General features: G+C 40.8%; 1 long non-coding RNA gene across 2 annotated transcripts in view; it reads left to right on the top strand.

The window, feature by feature from the left end:
- The first annotated feature begins 8,383 nt into the window (after positions 1 to 8,383).
- Positions 8,384 to 25,961, top strand: part of LOC122204061 — a 30,690-nt gene continuing 13,112 nt past the window's right edge. Inside the window, exons 1-4 of one of the 2 annotated variants that reach the window (XR_006195459.1) lie at positions 8,384 to 8,568; positions 8,898 to 9,046; positions 19,553 to 19,691; positions 23,693 to 23,806. This is a non-coding gene — a long non-coding RNA (uncharacterized LOC122204061). The remainder of the gene's footprint in view (positions 8,569 to 8,897; positions 9,047 to 19,552; positions 19,692 to 23,692; positions 23,807 to 25,961) is intronic. The other variant, XR_006195458.1, reaches the window with a different exon arrangement.

Below are 25,961 nucleotides of genomic sequence, written 5' to 3'. Positions count from 1 at the left end.
GACAAAAAAAAAAAAAAAAAAAAAAGATCATCCAGAATGCTTCTGCCTAAAAAAGATGGGCTAGAGACACGAACAAACGTTTCACAGAAAACACAAAAGATCATCGGCAAATGTCAAGATACTCAACCTTATAATTACTCAGACAAGTTGGAATTAATATCCTAATATTCTATGTCTCGTCCTTCAGACTGTCAAAAAATTTAGAATCCAGATACCAAATGCTTTGAGGATTTGGGAAAAAAAGGGAACTTCCATCAATTGTAATGGGAATGTGTATTTGTATAAACATTTTGGGAAACAGTTTGGCATCGCCGGGGAAAACAACATGTGTATGCATATGGGGCTGCAATTCTACGCCTAAAAAATCCTGCACATGAGCACTGGGAGACACTCTGTTGGAGCATTGATCATACTCGCATAAGTGAATGAACGGATATGTAAATTATGCACAAATGCTAGAGGCAACGCGAGTGTCATCAACACAAGGGGTAGACACATTTTGGTCTACGCTCTACATAGCAGAAACTGAATAAACCAGGGGCACCTGGGTGGCTCAGACGGTTAAGCAATGGACTCGACTGGGCTCAGGTCCTGATCTCACGGCTTTGTGGGTTCGAGCCCCTCAAGGGCCTCTGCCCTGGCAGCTCGGAACCTATTTGGGATTCTCTCTCTCCCTCTCTCTCTGCCCCTCTGCCACTGTCTCTGTCTCTCTCAAAATAAATGAATACATTTTAAAAAGTAAAGAAATTGAATAAACTAGCTTCACATGGTAGCATGGATCATCTTACAAATAGAATGGTGAGTGCTGGTAAAAGCCTGTTTACAGAGGAATCAATTCCATATGATTGCAGTTTTATAAGTTCAAAAAAATAAGACTACACAATATATGGAAACACATGCATTGGAGATTAAACTAAAAATAGCGAGTTAATGTTTAAAACACAAAGTAGGATATTGGTTACCGCAGGGAGGTGGGAAGAGTAGTTGTAACTGGGGATTGAAATCTCTAGAGTCATGATAAATTCTACTTCTTAACCCCAGGAGTTAGTACACAGATATTCTAATTATTCCTTACACCATAGCATTTGTTCTCTCTACTTTTGTGTGTGTGACATAGTTCGCGTTGCAAATTTAAAGAAACAAGTCCAACTATGTTAGAATCACAAATCTAAATGGATTCAGTTCTCTAGTTAGACTGAGGTTGTCATGTTAGATTCTTTAAAAAATCCAGATATGTGCTATTTCTAAGATCTATTTATGAAACAAAGACAGGAAACATTGAAAATAAAGGGATGCGGAGAGAAATCATGGAACTACTACACACGGTTGAATTTCTATTCTCTGCCACTCATGGTTCTAGACACTTTATTTCATTTAATTTCAGAAACCCAAAAATGTAGGTCATGTTCTCATGTTTTACGGATAAGGAAGCTAGGCTCAGAGAGGTTAAGGAAGTTACGCGTGGTTACCAAAGTACTGTGACACCCAACAAAGGTGGTATTCAAACCCAATTCTCTTTGCACAGGACTGTGTCGCCCCTCCTAACACACAGGCTGGCCCATCATAGCATTCTTGGGAGTGGGTGTTGACAGGGAGTAAGAGGCGAATGTTTGGAAGAGGGTGTTTTCTGGAAGTGTTGGGCTGCATGGCTGCCGTGTCTATGGGGCACACGTGGTATTTAGACCAACTGCTGACAGAGACTTTGGGTTTGATGATAGAAGGAGTGAAGGATGAACACGAAAATGAAACTACTGAAAGGGAAAGAATGGGTCCTGCAGCCAAGGGACAGCCCGGAACCGAGAGGAGAGGGATAGAGGAGATGGGGGGGGCAGGGCAGTGCCCCCCAAAGAAATTTCCCTAGGTTGATTGTCTTAGCCCAGACGGTCTCTAACTTTTTGGTCTCAGGAATCCTTTCTTAAAATTACCGAGGCCCTAAAAAGCTTGTGTGTAAGTGTGTGTGTGTGTGTGTGTGTGTGTGCGTGTGCACGCACATACTATATTAGAAATTAAGGCTGAGAAATTTTTGTAAACACAAGAATACAAGAATATACCAGCACACATCCCCCTTAGCCTTCTAAGTAGAGAATTTTTGGAGAAAAGTTTGATAATAGATGTAAAACCATTAAAATGCTTACCATAAATTCATCCAGGAATTTAGCATAAGGGGTAAGGAAACAATCTATGACCACAGGTGTGTGCGTGTGTGTGTGTGTGTGTGTGTGTGTGTGTGTGTGTGTTACACAATACAATTTGTTACCCCCCCCCCCCAAAAGGAAACCACAAATATGACCACAGGAAGGAACATAGTTAATACCTAATACCTGGCAACATAAAGTAAAATATTTATGCCTGATTCTGGGTTCCAATTATCAAAACTCTGTGACATCATAGCTTTATCTATAAAATGGGAATAATTATAATATCCACTTCATAGGGGTGTCGTGAATATAAAACGAGACTATCCACTTCCAGTATTTCGAGTGGTTCCTGGCATATAGTAAGTGCTCCATAAACATTAAATATTTTTCCTATTACTGTGTGCGAAATTATAATCAGATAAATTTCACTTTATATGTAGCAATTGAATGTATTTGCTTAAATGCATCCACAGTATATTAAGTAAAGGGTTAACAAGATGGCATATGCAGCCTAGTTCTATTTTGGTAAAGAACAAAATTTTCAAAGAAATTCTGTGAATACGTACACAAATTAACATTGAGTAGTTCAGGTTATTTGTGTATTTTTTTCTTCTGTGTATCTGTGTCTTCTCATTTTTCTTTCTTTAATCCTTAACGACCAGCATGATAAACTGTTTTCTTAGAACTGTACAAGGTCCTGGCTGCCACCAGAGGGCGCTGGCGCTTGTGAGATTCTTCTGGCGCCAACGCTGAGGCTGGAACCCAGGTGGGCTGAAGAAGGCAAGAGCCTCAACCCCACAAGACGATGAAATAGTAGATTCCTTCCAAACTACAAACAAATACCTGCACATTAGGAGCTACTGATACCAGGATCCCATCCCAGACAATTTTTATCAGACTCTCTGCAGGTGCGTCCCGACATCGGTTTAAAAATACATTTCTCCGATGATTCTAATCCCCAGCCAGGGTGGCAAATCTCTGATGCCCTAAGGAAGCTGAAAGCGACCTGATCCCAGGTGCCATGCAGGACTGGGAGGAGATAAGCTTGTAGTTCTCACTCCCTCAAGGATGTGGTCCACTTGCTTCGGTGGGCCCCCATCCGCCCCCTAATCCACATCATTGGCTCTTCTTCCCTCCTTTCCCACCCCTGCCTCGCCTACCCTGGGAAACACCTAGGCTGCTGGGTCTCCTCCACCAGCCCCGGAGCACAGAGCAGGCACGGACTTGACAGGGCTGATGCTCCCCCAGAGACCGCAGTCAATCCTGCTTCCTTCAGACGCTGCACACAATGGGTTTTTCCCAATGCAAAGGCATCCTTCTTCCTTACCAAGCCCTGGAAGATGCTGTGTTCAAGACAGAGAGCTTTACCTACAGATTCCTTGGCAGGGTGGAGTCAACGAGCCCTGCTCCTGTGCCACAGCGGACAGTGCCAGGAGGCTGGGGTGGAGGGACCCCTGCAATCTGATTTCTTGTGCTGCACACTTGGGTGTGAGCTGGCTGGCTTAGAGAACTCTGCTGCTCAGGAAGCAGGAAAGGGAGAGCATTCCCCAGGAATGCAGGCCATTAGTCCTTCCACCGCTTGTGAGGAGAACTACGTCTCCTCTGGGGTCTTCCAGAGGACGTCGTGTGGAATTCAAGAAGCATGCAACCGCCTAGTGGTTTAACTGGGATTCTCATTTCTGCACTGTTTTCTTTTTCCCCTATCATCTTCTCTTCCCTTCAACGTGCTTCAGATGACGCTGACTGGAGATGAAGGAGGGAAAGCAGGTAGTTAGAATGTTTGCACCAGGAAAGGCTGATTTCTCCAGAAATGCCCAGAATTTCATTGGTTTGGTTGTGTCAGTGGGAGCGAAGGAGCCAAAGCTTTAGATGTGCCCTCTCCGGAGCCTGTTGTAAAGATCTGAGGGACCGTGGCTTTGGAGAACGCTGGGGAGACTCAGCTCTCTCCACAGCGAGGTTAGCTCTCGTTCCGGCCATGTCGGTTACCTGTGGCTGCCTGGCCTAACAGCCCAAATGTTAGTAACTTAAAACAGCTGTTTATTTTTTCTCACCACGCCGTGGAGTAGCTGGGGGTGTTTGCCTGTTGACCTTGTGGGTGTAGCTGAACAGCGGGGTCTTTCTGTCACCTTGATCTTGCCTCTTGGGCTTCTTTCAGGCTTCATGGTCTCGGGGAGCACAGGCTCAAAGGCCTCTGGACACTTAGTTCTGGAATTTGAACATCGTGTCCCCTGCATTCAGTCAGTCAGTGCAGGCAGGCCCCAAGTGGGGAGAGAGATTCCATTTCTTGATGGAAGAAGTGGCAAGGCGTCTGTGGCCACGTTTAACGTATCACAGCATTTCTTACCGTGGGCACTGATCGGCGTTTGGAACCAATTAACTCTTTGTTTCGCGGAGCAGAGTTGGGGAGGGGTGCCCCGTGCATTAGAGGATGCTTGGCAACATCCCGGGCCTCTACCCGCTAGAGGCCAGTAGCGCACACACACCCCAGTTGTCACAACCCCAAATATCCCAATATCCCCAGGCGTGGCCAAATGTCCCCTGGGGGTGGGGAGGGATCACCCCTATTAGAGAACCACTGACCTACTGCAAGTGTCGATTAAAAACTAAAAACGGAGTCTTGGTTTTTAGGACTTGGTATCAGCACCTACTATTCTGGAACAACGCTGACTCAAATCCGCTTATATAAATGGATATCCCCATCTGGACTAACTCATTTGGCCCGAACAACAAGTTCACAGGCCTGTTTGCGGACGGACTCAGTGACCCCTCTCCTGGGCCGTGTCAGGCGCACCATCTGGTACAGACACTCCAAGCATCAGGAAGCAATCAGCCTTCCTTTTTGTCATTTCCCACGGTGAGGTCACTCACCTGTCGTGGGCTTTCTGCAGGCAGGACAAGCTAGTGGCGGCCGCCTCCGAAGAGAAGGGGAGAGGGGTTCAGCAGACGGATGTGAACGGAAGAGGCATGTTACAGTTTGTTGGGAGTTGAGTCACTTTTATTTTGTTCTCACATAAAAGGAAAATCTACCACCTCGAATGTTCCTGAGCTGCGGTTCAGAGTAATATTTGTGGAGTAGCACTCCTTATGGCTGCCTTTCATTATTTAAACAGAAGTTTCTTCCCGAGCCATTAGGAATTTCCAGATTTTTCTTATGCTTCATTGTTCCCTACCCCCAAATACCTGAGATTCAGTAATCATTACAAAATGATGCATTTCTGACTTGAAAATGGCATAGATACCCATGCTATGACAATCTAGTTTTTTTCCAGCTCCTCAAGGCTGTTTGCGATGATGATGATCTTGGCTGAGAGGTGTTGCTGACATCATTATTTCTTGAGAGAGACTGAAGGACCCAGCATCTTTATGTTCAGAAAGCATCCCATTTTGTTGTCTCAGTTCTTTGATGTTGCCAGGAATCACTGAACTGTGAGAGGCTGAGAGGAAATTCATATTCCACAGGAAAAGAAAAACAAAACAAAACAACAAAACAAAACAAAACCGTGTTTGCTCCATCAAGGAGGAACAAAACACTGAGATAGAACATTCTGCTTATGGAATGGAACACATGGAGAGGCCGCTAGTGAAAATCACCGCCAAGCCCATTCCCTGCTTATCTTTTATTTTTATTTTTATTTGAGTAGTCTTCATGCCCAGGGTGGAGCCCAACGCACGACTCAAACTCATGACCCTGAGGTCAAGAGTTGCACTGAAATCAAGAGTCTAATGCTTAACTGACTGAGCCACCCAGACTCACCCCCCCGCTTATCTTTTAAATAAGGGGCTCCAAACGTTTATTTCTCATCATAAAAGAAACTGATTTGGGGAAGCGGGAGCCAGGTTGCGTGAGTTATCTGTGACACGAACACAGACTTAGCGCTACCTTCACAGGGCTGATGAACTGCTGACAGATTTTAATTGGAACCTACACATGAAAAAGAGAGACTCCTTTGACAGTCTATAAATAATCACAACACAGCGGAAATGTAACAGCTATAGAAATAGTTACAGCAAATAAGCACTTCCTTTTGGAAGCTGCAAAGCCTTTTCTCTTTTCTTTCTCTCGTTTCCCTTCACCCCTCATCAGCTCCTTCTGCTGATTCATATATCCCTGCCTCCTTAGACCTAGGATGATCTCCTAATCTAGGTTTGCAATTCGGTTAGTGCGATATTTGGTCACTGCTGGTTTTCTTCAATACTGGGCCAGGGTAGTAGCGGCCTTGGCTTTCACAAGTTCTGGTGTGTAGGATTTAAAACATCATTGTCAATAATGCATTGCTTTAGTTTCTTAAGCTCTATGGGGCAGGAGCATCCTCGAGTGTTGAAATCACCAAACAGGCCTTCTTTACCTTCTCAGGGGTGGTGTACCATTCCCAAACGTGGTTCACCCCAGTGGTAAGGTCTGGAAATCAGGGGCACGCTGGATCTTTGATTTACATGTGTGATGGTAAAGGGGTGAGGACTGGCTCTTCGAAAGCCACATACCTCTTATAGTACTTGGAGAATCTGAGGACCTAGTGCCAGGGAACATATGTTGATTGAAAGTAATTTAACATTTGAAGATGTCCCGGGAGACCTGGAGCCCTAATCTTTAAGCAAAACATGGGCTTCACTTTTTTAAAAAAATTTTTAATGTTTATTTATTGAAAGAGAGAGAGAGAGAGAGCACAAGCAAGGAAGGGACAGAGAGAGAGGGAGACACAGAATCCGAAGCAGGCTCCCCACTCTGAGCTGTCAGCACAGAGCCCAACATGAGTCTTGAACTCACAGACCGTGAGATCATGATCTGAACCGAAGTCGGGTGCTTAACTGACTGAGCCACCCAGGCGCCTCTGGGCTTCACTTTTGAACACCTTGCTTTTTGAATGGTGAAGGAGTCTACCCTTTGGACACGTGAGGTCATTTCACCAGAAAGCAGTGGTCTCAGAAGGTGATGAAGAATCTGTATGCAAATCCTTGTCTCAGGCTCTGTTTTCAAGGGGTTACTGAGGCCAGGATAGTCCCCCTGCCGACCCAAAGCACCCCGACCCCCACAAACAGCATAAGATAGAGAAAGCATTTAGAGTGACATCCAGACAGAGGGAGGCATGCTTCCTGGGTGATAAGTGACTGACAGCAGGCATTTTGCATTCTGTCCACTGGAGGAAGCAGTTTCCTGGTGAAACAAAACTTCCTGGCAGTAAGCAGGTATGAGGATTTACAGTCTGTAGTTAGAGCAAAGAGAGGCCTGAAGCAAGGTGCTTTTTTGCAATTTGTGGTGGCGGCTCTAATAAAAGGCACAGAAAAAAGACGACAAGAGCTGGCTGCTCTATCTGAATGATGACCTAAAGAATCCAGAGAGGAAAAAAAAAATGCACTTAGCCACAATAGTTTAAAGATTTACCTATTTTTATTAGGTTGTGTTTTTACTGGAACTTTACTGCACAGCCCTTTCAAATGTATATATGTAAGTATAACTATACTACATAAACTGAAAAGCCCATTTCTTACTGAATTATATGAGATCAATCATTTATAGTCTTTTAATTGTCTTGATAAAGCCCTGAGTTAAAGAGCTCCTTCTGGTTTTGTTGTCGGCGTGTGGCAGGACAGGGAGGCAGTATCTGGAGTGACAAAGGTACGAAGGGATGTCACTGAAGGCTGCCCAGTCAGCGCTTATTCTCTGAGTGTCATGGGCTGAATGCTGTTCCCCTGAAGTCATAACTGAAGCCCTAACCCCTCATACCTCCGAATGTGACTGTATTTGGAGATTGGGCTTGGGCCCTAATCCAATCTGACTACTGTCCTTAGAAGAAGAGGACCCTGGGACACAGGCACAGACGGAAGACCACGTGGAGGCTTAGGGAGAAGGCGGCCTCTAAAGCCAGAGCGGCCTCAAAAGAAACCAAGCGTGCCAATACCTTGACCTTGGACTTCCAACCTCCACAACCGCGACAAAGCAAGCTTCTGCTGTTGAAGTGCCCCAGTCTTCGGGGTTTGGGGATAGCAGCTCTAGCAAACTCATACAGTGGGAAAGGTCTGCTTTATATTTTCCCACTCAGAGCAATGGAAGAAAGTCGCCGCGGGGGCTGTGATGAGGCTGTGGTTCCTAACCTTGAAGCAAGAAGGCAGGGATGAACTTCAGCATCCCGAAATCCCTTTAGCATCCTAGCCATTCCAGTAAGTCTGAGTTTCCCTTGAGTCATAGTGATGGAATAATAAGGACCTTGGAATTCAGGGGATTCTGATAACAGCCCCCCCTACAACCTTTCCCTCCCCACTCCCCCAAACCTGCCCTCCTTTCCCCCCGGAGAAGGCATACAGGTTCAGTTTTGTCCTTGATCTTGCTGCCTCCTCAGAGGGGACTGTTTTTCCATCCACCCACATTCTCTTGTCTGAGCCTCCTCAGAACCAAAGGGTAACTTACCTGAAAGGTGCTTGAGCAGGCTTGACGGTAGGTAGAGCCTGGGGCAGTGGTTCTCAAACCCAGCATCCGGAATCAGCTGGGGGGCTTGGTAAACTCGTTAACACACAGATTGCTGGGCTGACCTGAGTTTTGGAGAGTCAGGAGTTCTAGGGTGGGGCCTGAGAATTTGCATCGCTAACAAATTCCTGGATCATCTGCCTTTGCTGCCCCAGGGACCTGTATATCTGGGGGCTGGCACAAAGGGAGAACAGATCATTAGTCCTCACTTCTCTGGCTCCAGTCCAAGCCACCGTTGCTCAGCACAGCAGGTGGGATAGACTTTCTTTTTTAATGTTTGTACCTATGTTTTAAATCAGGCTTCTGTTGAGGCAGATGCTGTCACAGAGGGTATCAGGAAAGAGTGTATGCTGTGATGACATTTGCCTCCAATGAAGTCGCTGACAGGCCAGGTGTATCGAAGATGAAGATATTCGAAAATTCCACTTAGCAAGAGCTTTTCTTTGAGGTCAGTGAGCTATCACGTGCCTTCTTTAAGTCTTATGTATTTATTTATGTTTCTCCACGGGTGAGAGTAAGCCTTAAGGGAAGGAAACTATGTACCTACTACGGTGATTGACAAACTAATCATGATAATTACATTTTTGTAGGGTATCTACTCTTCACTTTGAAGCATTGAACTTCTGTGGAGTCACTGAGAGAGACAAAGAAAGTGCTCGTAGTAGTTATCACAGGAAAAAGGAAGAGAGTGTTCTGTAAGAGTTATTATGTCAGTTGCTAACTGAGTGCCCTTTGATTGTGACTTGGAAGTTTTGAGTGTGTGTGTGACAATACTTAATATAGTAGTAAAAGTCTATGTTGTAAGAATGAGTGGTATCAGTTTGTCAAAAACTCTTTGTTAGTTGGGATTTGAGTGTACTCACCGACGGCACCACGTACCTCCCTTCCTGACATTGAAATGTGAGGGCGGCACAGGTCAGAGAGAGAAGGCCCCCTGACGGCCGCCATCAGACTCCTCCGTGCCTTCCCGTGTTAGTTTAAGTTCTTCTGGTTGTGAGCGCAGTAGCCGATGCTAGCTAACAAGAGAAAACAAAACAGAACAAAAATGGGAAATGAAGGCAAGGGGGACTGGAATGACCCTGTTGGATCTAACCCAAACCCAAACCAAACGGGCTTACCACTGCAGGAGCCAGGGGAACCCCAGGAACTTCTGCGACTGGACCATCCTGGGGACCCTCTGTGTGTTGCGTTGCTGATCACGTAATGTGATCCAACCTCAAGAGCTGCTGGTCTCTGATTCTCCCCGTTCCACATTTTAAGTTCATGGCAGAGAAAATCTGACTGGCAAGCTCAGGGCAGGTGACTACCCCTGGGTCAATTAGCTATGGCCAGGAAACTAAAGTCATGTCATGTAGGTGTGGACAGTGGGGACTCCTGTTATCAGTGGTGGCCTCATGGAGGAAGGAATTGCTGTAAGTGGGGCAGCTATCCCACATTGTATCCCCTGCACACCGTTTTCACGTTGCATCCCAAGACTTCCCAGGTAGTCTTTGGTGAATTACACTTCCTTTCGACATCATCACCTTTCTTAAGGTGCTGTCCCAGAGTCAGTGTCCTACGCTCCAAGTTTACAGCCTTTGTTTTCTCCTCATCAGTCATGACCGCCATTCCTAATGCTCAGTACGTATATGAATGTGCCTGGGTTAACTTATACTGAGCAGTGAATAACATTGCTCAATAAATTTTTATTATTTTTTTTACAATTGTGGCAAAACATAACAAAATTTACCATATTAATCACCTTAAGTATACAGTTCTGTGACATTAAATACATCCACACTGTTGTGCAGCCATCACCACCTTCTATCTCCAGAATTTTTCATCTTCCTCAATTAAAACTCTATTACCTATGAAACAATAACTTCCCATTGCTCTGGCAACCTCTAATCTGATTTCTGAGTCTATGGATTTGACTATTCCAGGTACTTTGTATAAGTGGAATTATACAGTATTTGCCTTTTTGTGACTGGCTCATTCACTTCGCACATTCATCCATGCTTACTTAGCATGGGTCAGAACTTCCTTCCTTTTTAAGGCTGAATAGTATTCTATTATATGCATATGCACAAAAGTTCATCTGTTTAATCTGTTGATGGACATTTGGGTTGCTCCCACCTTTTGGCTGTTGTGAATAGTGCTCCCTACAAACATGGGTAAACGTTTAATGTATTTTTTAAGTGTGCCATGTTAAGAAGTTAAAGAAAATAATCTCTACTCATGAAATCTCAGGACAAATGGAGGGTAGGAAATGAAAGAATTAAACGTTCCCTTGCTGCCAAATAATACCGGCAGTATCTATCCCATCTCTTCAGATGGGGGATTCTACGTGGACTTGTTTGCATGCTTTTCATCTGACAAAATACTAGGTAACACAGCGTCCACTGTAGTTGGGTTTGTTTTGTATCACTGCAATGATGGCACAAGGGAGAGACCGTTTAAATAGCTCAAGATACCTAGTAATAATTTCATGTAATAATTGTAATTGCCGTCTGAAAACACATCACACCTGCCTTACTATGTAATTCCCATTTATCCACCTCCTCCTTTCCTGCATGTTAACCAAACGCTTTGCAAACTTAAAAAATATTACAAGGGATTTTCTTTTCAAGGAATATTTTCAAACTGTTCACTGATTCATTTTATGTGTTATGATTGATGACAAAAAAAAAAAGATGGTTCTTGCCAGTGCCTTCAAAATTGCTCTTGAAAACGTGGACTATTTCTTCTAGTGGAAAAGGCAACAAAACTACATGTCTCCTAAGACAAGAAGAAGTAAAAATCAACTTGGTACAAATTCTAAAATTAGGTTTTTAGTAGTTTTTAGTAAGGACTGTCATCATGGTCACAAATTACTACTATGTCACGTCAGTAACATTTCTGAATGATATTTCAGGATCCTCTCCCATGTATGGTTCCAGGTGAGAGTAGCCTAAAGAGCCATGTGCAGAAGGTGGAAATAAGGCATCCACAGTTACTCCTGAAGGTCATTAAAGTTATGATGAGAGACAGATGTAGGGGTGCCAGCAGGTTCCAGTTTGTCTGTGATTTCCTCCACTCCATGGTCAGCTCTTCTTCCCAGCTACTGACCCTGTTTTCCAACAGTGGCCCCAGGTGGCCGGTGGCAGACCTACAGAAGCAGTAACTAAACAGAGGTCACAAGCTTTCCATAGACTGTCCCAAGAGCCATCCCTCCTCAGTACCATTTTGGCAGCTGAACACGCTTGGTTTCTCGGATTGACCGGGGCTCGTGACAATCGGGGGAGGGGCAACAGGACTACCTGCCTCTTTGTCTGCACCTCTGTGTTCAGAAGCAGCAATCAGTGATCAAAACAGAGATCTCTGATAATCAGAGGAGCTCTCCATGGCTCCCGCAAGCTCTTTGCAAGTTGCTCCAGGAATATGCACACAGGTGCTTGGGGGTGGGAAGTGTGTGGACCACCAATGCCCCCTCTACTTCTGGAAACATGTCAGTGATGCATTTAAATCTAATAGAGTCAGAGAACTTATTCCAGATTCTCATCATTGAGCTTCTCCTCCCCTGAAACCACTTCCAGTGCCAATAATCATCAATCAGGATTCAGTGAGAGGAGCAGAATTTCCACGAGTTATAGAATAAGGTATTTATGCAGAGAGTCGGTTGTACATAATTGTGGGAGGAGCTGGGGCAAGTAAAGTCTTGCAAGCTAAGTTACAGTCAGAGAAGTCACCAACCAGTCAATCTGAGAAGCCAAGCATGAATTTACTCCACTTACAATAATGGATAGAACAACCAGACAGAAGATAAGTAAGGACATAGATGACTTAAACAGTTTAATAGACTAACTGGATCTTACAGACACATACAGAACACCCAACAGAGGCAGAATACATATTCTTCTCAGGTACATGTGGAACATTTTCCAGGACAGACCATATGTTAGGCCACCAATTAAGTCTCAATATATTTTACAAGATAGATATCATACAAAGAATCTTTTCTGGCCACTATGGGATGAAGTTAGAAATCAACAGCAAAACTGGAAAATTAAAAAAAAAAATTTGTAGAAATTAAACAACACACTTTTAAACAACTAATGGATCAATGAAGAAATCCCAAGGGAGATTAGGAATACTTAGAGACAAATGAAAACAAACACACAACACTTCAAAACTTATGTGATGTAATGAAAGTGATGCTAAAAAAGAAAAATACAGCTTTTAACACTAACATTAAAAAAGAAGAAAAAGCTCAAGTCAACAACCTAACTTTACAACTTAAGGAACCAGAAAAAGAAAAACAAACTAAATCCAAAGTCACAGAAGGAAGGAAATTATAAGGATGAGAGCAGAGATAAATAAAGCAGAAAATTTTAAAAAGAAAGAAAGAAAATGAAATTAAAAGCATATCCCTTGAAAATAACAAAATAGACAAATATTTAGCGACATGGACTAAGATAAAAAAAAAGCGAAGTTTCAAATTACTAAAATAAAAAATGTAAGTGAGGACATTAGTACTCATTCAACAGAAATAAAAAGGATCATAAGAATACTACAAAGGAGTGCTATGAACAATTGTACACCAAGAAGTTGGATAAACTAGATGAAATGGGCAATTTCTAGAAACATAAAACCTACCAAGATTAACTCATGAAGAAATAGAAAATTTAAATAGACCTATAACAGTAATCAAAAATCTCCCAACGAAAACAGCAAAATCCTTGAACCTAAATGGCTACACAGGTGAATTCTACCAAACATTTAAAGAACAAATATCAATTCTTCTCAAACTTTTCTAAGACAATTGAAGAGAACACTGCCTAACTTATTGTATTACTAAATCTTATTACTGTGATACCAAAACCAGACAAAGACGCTGCAAGAAAAGTACAAACCAATACCCTTTATGAATATTGAAGCAAAAAATTTCAACAAAATACTAGCAAACCAAATTCAGCAGCAAATTAAAAAGATTGTATAGCTTAAGTAAGAGGGATTTCTTTTTGGAATGTAAGAGTGGTTCACCATGTGAAAATCAAAGTAATACACCATCCACATCAACAGAATGCAGGGAAAAAACATGGATCATCTCAATTGATGCAGAAAAAGAACTTGACAACATTCAATACCCTTTAATGACAATACTCAACAAACTGTGAATAGAAGGAAATGACTTCAACATAATAAAAGACATATATGAAAAACCTACAGTTAACATCATACTCTATGGTGAAAGACTAAAAGCTTTTCCTCTATGACAGGGAGTAAGGCAAAGGTGTCTGCTTTCACCTCTACTTAACATAGTACCAAAAGTTCTAGCCAGAGCAATTAGGCAAGAAAAATAAATAAAAGTCATCCAAATTGGAAAGGAAGAACTAAAATGATGTGTTTGTAGATGATTTTATCTTATCTGTAGAAAACCCTAGGAATTCCACGAGAGAATATTAGAAGAAATGAATTCAGCAAAGCAGCAGGGTACAAATTCAACATACAAATATCAGTTGTATTTCTGCACATGAAAAATAAACAATTTGAGAAAGAAATTATAAAAACATTTCCATTGCAAAGAATAAAATACTTAGGAATTAACTTAACCAAGGAGATGAAAACTTGTACAATTAAAATTAAAAAGCATTACCAAAATAAATTAAAGATGTAAATAAATGGAAACACAACCCATGTTCATGGATTGGAAGATTTAATATTGTTAAAATATCAATACTACAGATTTAATGCAATCCCTCTCAAAATCCCAATGACATTTTTTCACAGAGATACAATAACTGACCCTTAAATTAATATGGAATCTCATGGGACCTTAAATAGTCAAAACAATCTTGAAAAAGAAAAACAAAACCAAAAGATTCATGCTTCCTGATTTTAAAACTTAGTACAAAGCTATAGTAATCAAAACAGTATGATATTGGCATATCTCAACCAATAAAATAGAAGAGAGAGACCAGAAATAAACCCTGACATGTACAGTCAAATAATATTTGACAAGGACACCAAGAAAATTCAATGGGGAAAGGACAACCTTTTCAACAAACGGTACTGGGAAAACTGGATATCTACACGCAAAAGGATTAAGTTGGACCCTTACACAAAAATTTATTCAAAATAGATCAAGGACCTAAAAGTAAGACCTAAAACAATAAAACTCTTAGAAGAAAACATAAGAAAAAAAGCTTCAAAACATTGGATTTAACAGTGATTTTTTGGATAGGCACCAAAGACATGGGTAACAAAAGAAAACATAGATGTATTGGAGGACTTTATACAAATTTTAAATTTTTGTGCATCAAAAGACACTATCAGCAGGTAAGAAGGCAGCTCACAGAATAGAAGAAAATATTTGTAAATCATATATCTGACAATGGATTAGTATCGAGAATATATAGAGAACTCCTAAAACTCAACAACAGAAGACAAAAACAAAAAAACAAAACAAAACAAACAAACAAAAAAAACAGTTCAAGAATGGGCAAAGAAATTGAATAGACTTTCTCAAAGGAAGTTATAGGAATGGCTAATAAGCACATAAAAAGGTTCTCAATATCACTAATAAGTAGGGAAATGCAAATCAAAACTACAATGAGATCTCACCTCACACCCATTGGGATGGATACTATACTTTGTTAGTTTGTTTTTAATTTTTTAGTTTTGGGATGGCTACTAAAGGGAGAAACCAACAACCAGAAACCAACAAGCTTTGGTGAGTACGTGAAGAAAGTATAACCCTTGTTATACTGCACTGTTGGTGCTAATGTAAAATGGTACAGTTGCTACGGAAAACAGTATGGTGGTTCCTCAAAAAAAAATTAAAAATAGAATTAACATACGACCCAGCAATTCCACTTCTGGCTATATACCCCAAATGATTGAAAGCAGGGTCTCAAAGAGGTCTTTGTACATCTATAGTCATAACAGCATTACTCGCAATAGCTAAAACATGGAAACGTACCGTCCATTGATTGATGAACGGATAAGCAAAATATGGAAAATGTAAACAATGGAATCTGGTTCAGCCTTAAAGAGGAAGGAAGTTCTGACCCATGCTAAACATGGAAGAATCTAGAGGACGTTACGTTAAATGAAACAATCCAGACAAATACTGTATGGTTCCACTTACATGAGGTACTGAAAAGTAGTCACAATCATACAGATATATAGTAGAATGGTGGTTGTCAAGGGTTATGTGGAGAGAATAGGGAGTTATTGTTTAATGGCTATAGAGTTTTGGGAGGCCTGGGTGGCTCAGTCGGTTGAGTTAGAGTCTTGATTTTGGCTCAGGTCATGATCTCATGGTTCACGACATGAGGCCCTGCTTGGGTTTCTGTCTCCCTCTCTCTCTGCCCCTCCCCTAGTCACACACACACACACACCTAGTGACATGGTTGCTTCTGAGAGGCTGCAAGTTTGGGTTCTGCTGGGTCTAAAGATTTTAGTTCTCAAGGAAGGAATGCTTCCAACAAGAGACACAGTTTTGGTTCCAGTCAGCTGGAATTTAAGATTGCCATGCGGGTTCTTGGGATCTTTGTGCCAGTGAACCTGCAGGCAATGATGAGAGTTAGGTGATGCTGTTGATTCTGACTGTCAAGGGGAAATATGCTATTACACAATGCTAGCAACGAGGTTATCTGGAATGCAGGAGGTCCTGATGGTGCCTGTTCAAATTCTTATGTCCTCTGATGTAAAATGACAACAGCCTGACGTAGGCAGGAATGCTCCTGGCACAGAACTTTCAGGAATGAAGGTTTGGATCACCCAAAGAGAATCACAACCAGCCAGTCTGCTTGCTGAAAGGGAAGGGAATGTGAAATATAAACATTGTCCTTGTCTTTTTCCCCCACTTCAGCTCTTCATTTGTCTAATTTGAGATAGGGTAACAGTGGTTAACTTTGCCGTATCTCAGTATTTAAGCTACAGGATGGCAGAGGGTTGGCTATGAGCAGAATGAACATCACTCAAAGAAGAACGCGCTGAATTTATCTTGTCTTTTTTAGAGAGAGCCTTCGTGTGTTTTCAGTTGTGTGAGAGATCGTTGTATCACGTTAGGTGATTTTCTCATGTCTTTATTTGTAAGTTAAATATGGCTAAAGGGGTGTGTATGGATGCCAAGTTAGTGACAGATGGACTCTGGTGTGTGTGTGTGTGTGTGTGTGTGTGTGTGTGTGTGTTTAATGTTTATTTATTTTTGAAAGAGAGAGAGGGAAAGAGAATCCTAAGCAGGCTTCATACTGTCGGCGCAGAGCTGACGTGGGGCTCAAACTCACGACTGCGAGTTCATGACCTGAGCCAAAATCAAGAGTCAGATGCTTAACCGACTGAGCCACCCAGGCGCCAGGGACTCTGGTGGTTTTTTTTGTTTTTGTTTTTTTAACTGTGTCAACTCAGTTAAACTGGATCTATTTTTCTCGGAATATATTGCCTTGTATGCTTCTGAGTTAGAGCTGGCCAAAAAGACCAATTTGCAGAAGGGGGAAGCGAAGCAGCAGTGGGGTTACAGCAGACATAGAGGGGCCAGTGGGATCCAGCTTACCTTCTCCCTCCTCTGTTCCATGCCCAACTCTTCCTCCCAATGGATGACCATTTGGAACAATGGCAGCCCCGGTCCCACCCCCGATGCTTGGTGGTGGACCCATGGAGGGTAGTACCTGGAGACAGAGCTTCCCACAGCAATCCCGGGAGTCTCCCATTCTGGTGGTTGGACATGCTTGGCTTCCCACGCTGCTGACTCCTTCCCTGACACTCCAAATTCCTTTCTGGAACTTCACTTCCCCCACCTCCTTCTCCAAAGTCCTAGGTCCCATTCCTGTACTAAATCCCTTGCCCCAGGACTCACAATGCTCCACCTTTCGGATTGAATTCTGACTGGTTCAACATGCTGTACCAAACCTGATGAAGGCATTTCCGAGTAGTACATGATTGAGAGAAATGCCTTCTCCGGGAAACCTAGATAGCCCTTGATGCTTATAGCACTATCACTGGCCAGTAATAATAATAGCACGCGTTTACCCAACATCGACTATGTGTTAGACCCAGGGCCTTATCTACCTTACATTACTTATCCCTCACACAGACCTTCTGAGGTAGGTTACAATCGCCATCCTATTTTGCAGGTGAGAAAGTGTTTGGGGCTAGCTCAGAGCTGAGAATGCATGTTCTCAAAAACTACGTGCATAATTCGTCTCCACTGGCCACGCAGAAAAATTGTCCCTTTACATATCAGTGTCCGCCACTAGAATATGATAGTTCAAGGTCAAGAAGTACATCCTTTTACTATCTTCCCTGTTAAACATAAAATCTGAAAATTAGCAGGTTTCTGAAAAATGTTTGCTGAATAAATGCACACATAAAAGGAACATGAGTAGGAGATGCGGCCAGCATAGTACTTCTGGTCAAGAAAAATTGGCTGTGTGCCTGGTGAAGGATTTATTAACATTTCTAGGGTGTGAGCCCCTCTACATAAAAGAATTCAGAAAGAATACAGAGTGAGATTATGCTATTGATGGAATAATGATGATAGAAATATCTATTATCTGGGTTACCTCACATTTTAACCAAGGGGTAAGGGCAGCCCGGAAGGACATTCATTTTATGTAGAAAAGCGTATGCTTTGACCAGGGCGCTTATTTTTACTTTAAGGAGTACATACATCTACTGAACAGTAGGGGGAGTAAGATGCAGGGAAATCTAAAATTTTAGAACACTTCCTAGAAAAAGCATGAAGATATCTGAGTCATGGAAGGATAAAAGCATGAGAAAGTGATTTTACACAAAACAGTCGGAAAATGGGGTCTTGCTATATTTTATTTTACTATTTTGTTATTTTGTTATTTTTTTGGTCTTGCTATATTTTAAATACTGACTTGTGTTTACAATGTTTTGAAATTGCTCACCAGAGCTTTGGCATTGTAGCACACAGTTCAAGGTAGATTTGGCCACGATCAGGTGTAGGTGTTCAAATAAGGATAAAACAGAATAGGTTGTTTTTAACCTAAATTAACTGATTCATTCTTTAAGGGTGGTAAAAATTCCCACCATGTTTTTTGCTAATTAGGCCCAGACTTGAACCCTTTATCGTGGTCTATGGAAAACCAAAATTGGAGTGAAAAATGATACTCTTTAAATGAGCTTCCCTAGGCATAATATAGTGTAAGATAAAATTTGCGTCGCTATTGCTGTGTTTTGCTTGTTTTGTGAAGAAGGATTATATTCTGCTTTGAAATGCAAGAAGAAATTCATAGACTTGTTCTATGAAGTCTAAACTAGAGAGAATCTAGTTCACTTCAAGCGTGTGACATCGCCACAAGTGAATGCTTATGGCGTTACACTTCCGGAAGGGTCCTTTGAACACTCTCCACAGCAAATCTTCCCTGACAAATACCCCCAGCTGGCGTCAGAACAAACATAAACTCTTTCAAAGTTATTTTGACCACATCTGAATTTTCTAATTAGAGTCTAGGAAAAAAAATCCTGTGTATTCAAACTGAACAGAAGAGTTGCATAATGAATTATTCCTATTTTGTTTTAATTTAAATATGCAAATTTAGTCTGAAATCAATTCCAGCGCTTGTACAGTTGACATTTGTTTGGTTCAATTTCACGTTCAGGTTTTGTTTTTTGTTTTTGTTTTTGTTTTTTTTTAGTCTTATGAAGCCCACTTGGCAAGGCCCAGAGCTCTCCAGCGTCCAGGTCTTTACTTAGCTCATAATATTGACAATAGTGGGCATCAAGAGGACGTAAACTATGCCATATGACAACCAAAACATAATCTAAAGACCATAGGATTCTTCACTGAGCTTTACGTATCTACTTTGCTAGCGTAAATATGAACAAATTCATTTCTAAACCTGATCTGTAACAGAATTCTGTGGCAAAGAAATCAACTTTGGGTGTTGGTGGATTGTGTAAGACTGTCTATGTCGGAGGCTTGAAGCAAGGGTTTTCTGACTGTGCCATAATTTCTTACCAGGCAATTTTTCCTAGACCTCAAAACAAAGTAGTGCGTTGCAAAGATGACCTTGCTCTATGTTGCCCTGGGTTTACTGATGCACCCGTGCACACGTCTGAGATGTCCTCTGGTCTGTAACTTTTGCAACTCAAAATCCAAGGTATGCTTCCACTTAATGCTTCCATCATCAATCCCAGTTTTTATTTCAACAGCCTGATTCAACAGGCCTAATTCCAGGCCAAGATCTGGAAATCAATCTCAGGCATTCAGATCAGTTTCAGGACATTGTGGTAAAAATGGTCCAGATTTTAAGAGTTCCTCTGGCTCATCTTCTCAACAATCTCTCCTTCCTCTCTGTCTTTAAGATGTTTATGGAGTGCTTGTGAATCAAAATTTCCAATGGCTGGAGTTTTTTCATTCTGACCCCCACCAAATATCTTACTGCTGTCTTTCCATAATTCAGTGTGCGAGGTGATACTCAGCTCGCCACTGAAGTTGTTCTTCCTAACATCCGTAAATGAAATCAAAGACGAATGAGGTGGACACTCCTAGGACCTTTTCATTTTCAGTGGCTAGAAAGGTTCTTCATTCAACCACCAGCTCCAGGGGCTACAATCCAAAACAGCCTTGTGGAACTGGAGCTTACAATTGCCTTGCTCATGACTGTGGGAGCATGGCTAAATAATTATACATCTCAACCATTGTGTAAACCAGTTTAATTAACATTTTCCAGGCATGTCACATTTATACAATCACTAAATAATTTTCAAAAATTATGTTGCGTTAGAAATTGCTACACATCAACTCGGATTGTTTTTACTCATGGCTCTAATCATGCCTGAAATACTTTTTTGTTTGTTTGTTTTCATATCACCTTATTTATTTATTTATTTATTTATTTATTTATTTATTTTACTATTACTCGGTACTTCCGTTGGAGATGATTCATACTTACTGGCTGGCCAGATGCTCTATTCGATTTATTTGTAAGTGTTATGTTTAATTGCCATCAACTTCATCAAGGCTGGCATTTTTTAAAAAGCAGCTATAGCATTATTAAGTTTCCTTTCCATTCACGTTGTGATAAAAGAAATCTTGGAAAGCATTCACCCCCATAGCTCAACTTAGAACGCGCCATGAAAATAAAGTTTTCTCGAGTCCAACGTTCATGGGATTTAAGAAATGAGGAAGTTGCAGAGGCACATTTTTGTTGTGTTTTGGCTTTTGGGCAGCACATGTTTCAAGAAGATATCGTCCAATTCACTCTCTATTTGAAAAGATGTGAAAAAAACTGGGTGCAAGCGACTACTATAGTATTAGTAATGTACTCAAATTATTTTTGTTCTCCTGTAAGCCCGTTGTTGTTATTGTTGTTATTATTATTATTATTACTATTATTATAAATGTATTCGCTTTTTTCTAAAGTAGTAATCTCAAGCAAGCAAGACTAATAAATCAAGAAACGTTCTCAGGCATGAAACTGAAATGAAATTAACAATATAAGTGGAAGAAATTGTACAATCAAGTGCGCAAGCACTGAGGTTATATTTTGTGCTCCATATTTTGCGTGTGTTTGTGCTCCAAACACATCGAGATGCGTGGTTATATAAGCTGAAGGATTAGCAGTTAGGTCACCAAATTAGTCTTTTGAATTTTCTTGCTCTATCAAGAATTCAATTTGCTTCCTGACATCATTTACCATGCTGTATTAACCATAGTACTTTATCTATCAGTATTTCCAAATTATAAGCCTCTTACCCATAAATATATCTTCTATGAAAGATTTATTTGGCGGCTGTGACAATAAAACCGCAATTGACAGTATCTGTTGGACTTTATGCGCAATGGAAAGTGCTTTGGCAAAATTCTCACTTTGGTGGATCAGAAAAAAAGAATAAACACATTTCATACTTTTGCCTTCACTGCTTGAAGCGCTAAAAAGATCTTGGAGAAAACAAAATATGGGGAATTCAAAAAAACAGAAGAAAACTAATTTTTTTTTTTTTTTTTTTTACTTTAAGGGAATATTTGTATTGAAAAGTAGATTATTCTTGGAGGGGAGGTATCTTTTAGTTGGAAGCTTTGTGAGTAAATGAAGTATTTAGGCTGCATGTATACAGTACCAAACAATTATTCTGGCTGAATCTGGTTTTGTAACTATCCCAAAATGATTGCCTGTTTAGGGGCACCTGGGTGGTCACGTCTGTTAAGGTATGACTTTGGCTCAGGTTATGGTCTCTCAGTTCGTGAGTTCGAGCCCCGCACTGGGCTTTGTGCTGACAGCTCAGAGTCTGGAGCCTGCTTGGGATTCTGTGTCTCCCTCTCTCTCTACCCCTCCCTTACTCATGCCCTGTCTCTCTCTCTCTCTCTCTCTCTTTCTCTCAAAAAGAAACATTAAAAAAATTGTTTAATTAAAAATTTAAAAAATTATTGCCTGTTTAGAAATTAGAAAGCACAGTCTTTTGGTGCCAATTTGTAAAGAATGCTTGTACATGTCTTGTACACATTCATAAAAGGATAACTAGGCCTGAACTAATCTTCATTTTGCTAGGAACATGAAAGTGGGGGAAAAGATCACAATAGGATTCTTTATTAACAAAGATAAATTATTTTTGATCTAATATAAATGACGTTGCAAATTGCTGTAGAAATACATTCAATTATCAGGTCTAGATTCTGCAAAAATGCCCTGTAGCCCGCTAAAATATCCTCAAGTTTATCCAATCCTCATAGTACATGGATCAATGCAACATTATCCACCATGCCGGAAACATACAAAGCATTCCCAAATAGCAGATTCCTCACCCAGCTTTATCCCTCGAGAAATGGTTTCCCACACCTGAACATTTAAATTAAACTGTCATTTTAAAGCAGTATATAATTCAGCAAAAATCATTCTTGCTCATGAAGATGGTGTGGGTCCAATGAGAATATGGTTCATTCGTCCATGTACCGATACTTCTCAGTATTCAAGAATTCTTGCCAGTTGAAGTCAGTTATAAATAGGGAGTAATTAGATATCTAATGGTAAAGAGTATACATTTTGAGTCTTTTAACACCCAAATCACTTTCATCTTAATTCCAAATATGTTTCTACTACTTATAAGAGGAGATAGAGAGATGGACAGACAGATAGATAGATACGGGTTTTGTTGGTTTTTTGTTTTGTTTTTCAAAATAAGTATTTCACTCTGAGATTATGGGGGTTCTGGGGAAAAGTCAAGTGTAAGTTATCTTCTGAAAGTCTAACTTGCTGAAGTGCATTTTGCATCCACGTAGTTGCTCATGCTGGTTCCACTGTTCTCCACCTTTTTGCACCTAGCTGACATTTTCTTCATATCTCAAGATTCAGCTGTAGGGTCCACATCATAACTCTCTCGTGACACTCACATTGTATTGAAATTATTGGTTATGTGCCTATGTCCATGAGATCTGCAAGACCCTGTGGTCTGGAATTATGTCTTATAAGGTTTAATCCTTTCCACCTAGCACAGCACCTGCCTGACTTATGATAGGCAGTTAAAATGGATCTTGAAAAAGAAATAAAGCAATTTAACCCAAAATGAATTATGTATTTTACTGAAAGGGCAGCTGGTTCTAACAAAGCTGTTTACTCCTACAGGTGAAATTATTCTCTTGTAAGTTATGTCTGTACAAAATGGAGTGATGAGGCAATTGTAAAACAAAGCCATGGCCAAAGTCCTACACAAAGACAAAGCAGATTTTTGGCCCGCTTTGCTTCAGTTGTCCTAATACACCATTACAACTAATAACTGGCATATTTTCTTTCTTTGACAGTATAGACATAAAGATCCTCAGATTTTTCAACATAAAAGCAATTCTTTGTAAATTTGACCATAAGTTTCTTTCCTGCTATTAAACATTTTTAGATGTTCAGCAGTTCTTAGACTCGAGTGGATTTGTGTCAATAGCACAATGTTATGTTGAATTTCTTAAATACTGAAAAATACACAAATTAATGTCCAACTCTGCATTTGCTGAAAGATTTTCTAAAGAATAAAAGTTATTGTAATGTTTCAGTTTAAGACACTTGTCTACAAATGATCTCCAAGCCAAATGATCACGTGCTCATTTGTGAAACAAAAAGCTTTCATAGCGACTCTAATCTGACTTCATCTTTTTCTTCTTTTCTTTCCCCAGGATTCTCTTTTTCTTCCACCTCTGGGTTTATGCCCCGTTTTCTTCCCATGTGATTGACAGTCAACCTTCCTGCCCTTAGTAGGGCTGATTCGCAGTGTGGTGTCCTAAGCAAAGGTAAGCCTCACGCGTTATTGCAACAGACACATGTTTTGTGACATTCCAGGTGAATCTGCATAAGCTTTTTTAGTCTTTGACTGGCAACATCCCGAGCAAAAAAAAAAAAAAAAACCTCTGTTATCTTAGCAATGAATCAGCCAAATGTCCTGTTTGTCATGCAGGGCCATATCACAGGCTAGCAATTATTGATGGGGTAAGGATTCGGGGTGAGTTTAAAAATGAATAAATGTATTTTCAGATGGTAGAAACCCTAATGTGCCCCCGGCTCAGTAGTGAAGGCAAAATTCCCAGGATGGCAGGCTTTATAACTCCTACTGTGGTTCATGACCATATTTAGACCCAACACCAGCCCAGTGCTTCTCTGACATCATAAAGAAATAGATGACACACATAATAAGGAGCTCATCTGGTTTTAGAGAGTGATAGGCAGTGTTTGACCAAAGTTGTTAATGCAAATGGAACCACCAATTTGTAGTGACTTAATATTTTAAAAAACATATAATTTGCCATCCATTTAAGGAGATTCATCCCTTTTTGAAGGAAAAAAGCTCAAAGATGATTTCCCTGGAAAGAAAAAAAAAAGTCTCAAAATACTTTTCAGAGTGAGTCATTCAAAAACTTAGTCTAAATATTCATCCAATGATTTTTAGCCAAAAAATACAAAATAAATAGTCTGGGTCTACAGAAAACAACCTCCACAAATATCAATCCTATCCTTTATTTGACCGTAAAATGTATTTTTGCATTTAGACAAAACTGCTATTCCCATCAAATACAAATTCATGGATTTAGTTTGTTCTAATCTTACGTTGTTGGAGGGCTTTAAAAAAATTTTTTTTTCGTCATTTATTTATTATTGAGAGGCAGAGAGAAACGAGTGTGAGCAGGGGAGAGGCAGAGAGAGGAGGAGACACAGAATCTGAAGCAGGCTCCAGGCTCTGAACTGTTAGTACAGAGCCCGATGTGGGGCTCGAACTCGCAAATTCGAGATCATGACCTGAGCCAAAGTCAGAGGCTTAACCGGCTGAGCCATCTGAAGGGCTTTTTTTTTTTTTTTTTTTTTTAAGTTTCTTAACCCAAAAAGAGAATTTCAAAACTGCATCTTGAAGAACCCAAAATGATGAAAGAGAAAACTAGTATGGAAAAAACTTTCGTCTAGAAATGTAAATAGATGAACAGGCACCTGGCCCATGTTGGGCACTCCTCGGACAGAATGGGGCCCAGACTACATGGCTAGCCTGGCCTTTCTGATGGAACCTGCCTCAGTAGCGGAAAAGCAATACTCATGACCAAGTGCAGCCATGTAAGCAGTTTGGGCTCGCATTTGTTGTTACATATTATGATGATGGGACCCTGAGGGGCACATACCTGTCATTAGTTCTACGTTCTACTGGGGACCTTGCAGTAGCCTCGATTCTCATTTCGTAAGGTCTATTTTTTCTTTCCAATATACTTAAACTCTAAAGACTTCTCAGCACAGTAAGTTTATGGCTGTCCCTAACAACTGAGTAATAAATTTAGCCTACTAATTAATTTTCTGTATGTTGCCTTAATAGCAGTAATTCACAGTGACTGAAGGTTTATTTGTGCCAGGAGTGGTTCTGAGTTCTTTGAGTATATTAGTGTATCTAGCCCTCATTTAAATAATGAATGCCACGAGTCGGATGCTATTTATTATCTCCCTTAACAGATGTGGAAACCTAGGTGAAGTGTTATGTAACCCTCCAAGGCATACTTTGAGCCCCTATGCTATGTTGCCTTAAACTTTAGAATTTTAAACCTGAAATTATTCCGTGAATAAAAAGGAAAGTCATACAAAATGATTTGGTTTAACAGTTTAATTCTATTTTAAATAAAACTAAAAAAAAAAAAACTTTTTATGACTCTCTCCACGTGCCATGCCTGTTGCAAACGCTCTTACACAGACGGTAATTCATTGAATCTTCAGTCCGGTCCCCTAGAGGTAGGGAGCATTATTATTACCATTGTATGGAAAAGGAAATTGAGACACAGAGAGGCTAAGCAGCTTGCCCATTTCGCCCAGCTAGTTCGTACAGGACAGAGTTTCGGTTGGTAGAGGAGGGGGGATGTGTATGCCCACTGTTGCAATCACAACAGTCTTAGCTTTCTAGTCCTGCCATTGCTATTTTAT

This window comes from Panthera leo, chromosome D3, assembly GCF_018350215.1.
Source record: "Panthera leo isolate Ple1 chromosome D3, P.leo_Ple1_pat1.1, whole genome shotgun sequence".
Classification (NCBI taxonomy): domain Eukaryota; kingdom Metazoa; phylum Chordata; class Mammalia; order Carnivora; family Felidae; genus Panthera; species Panthera leo.
This window is presented reverse-complemented; position numbering and strand designations above follow the sequence as displayed.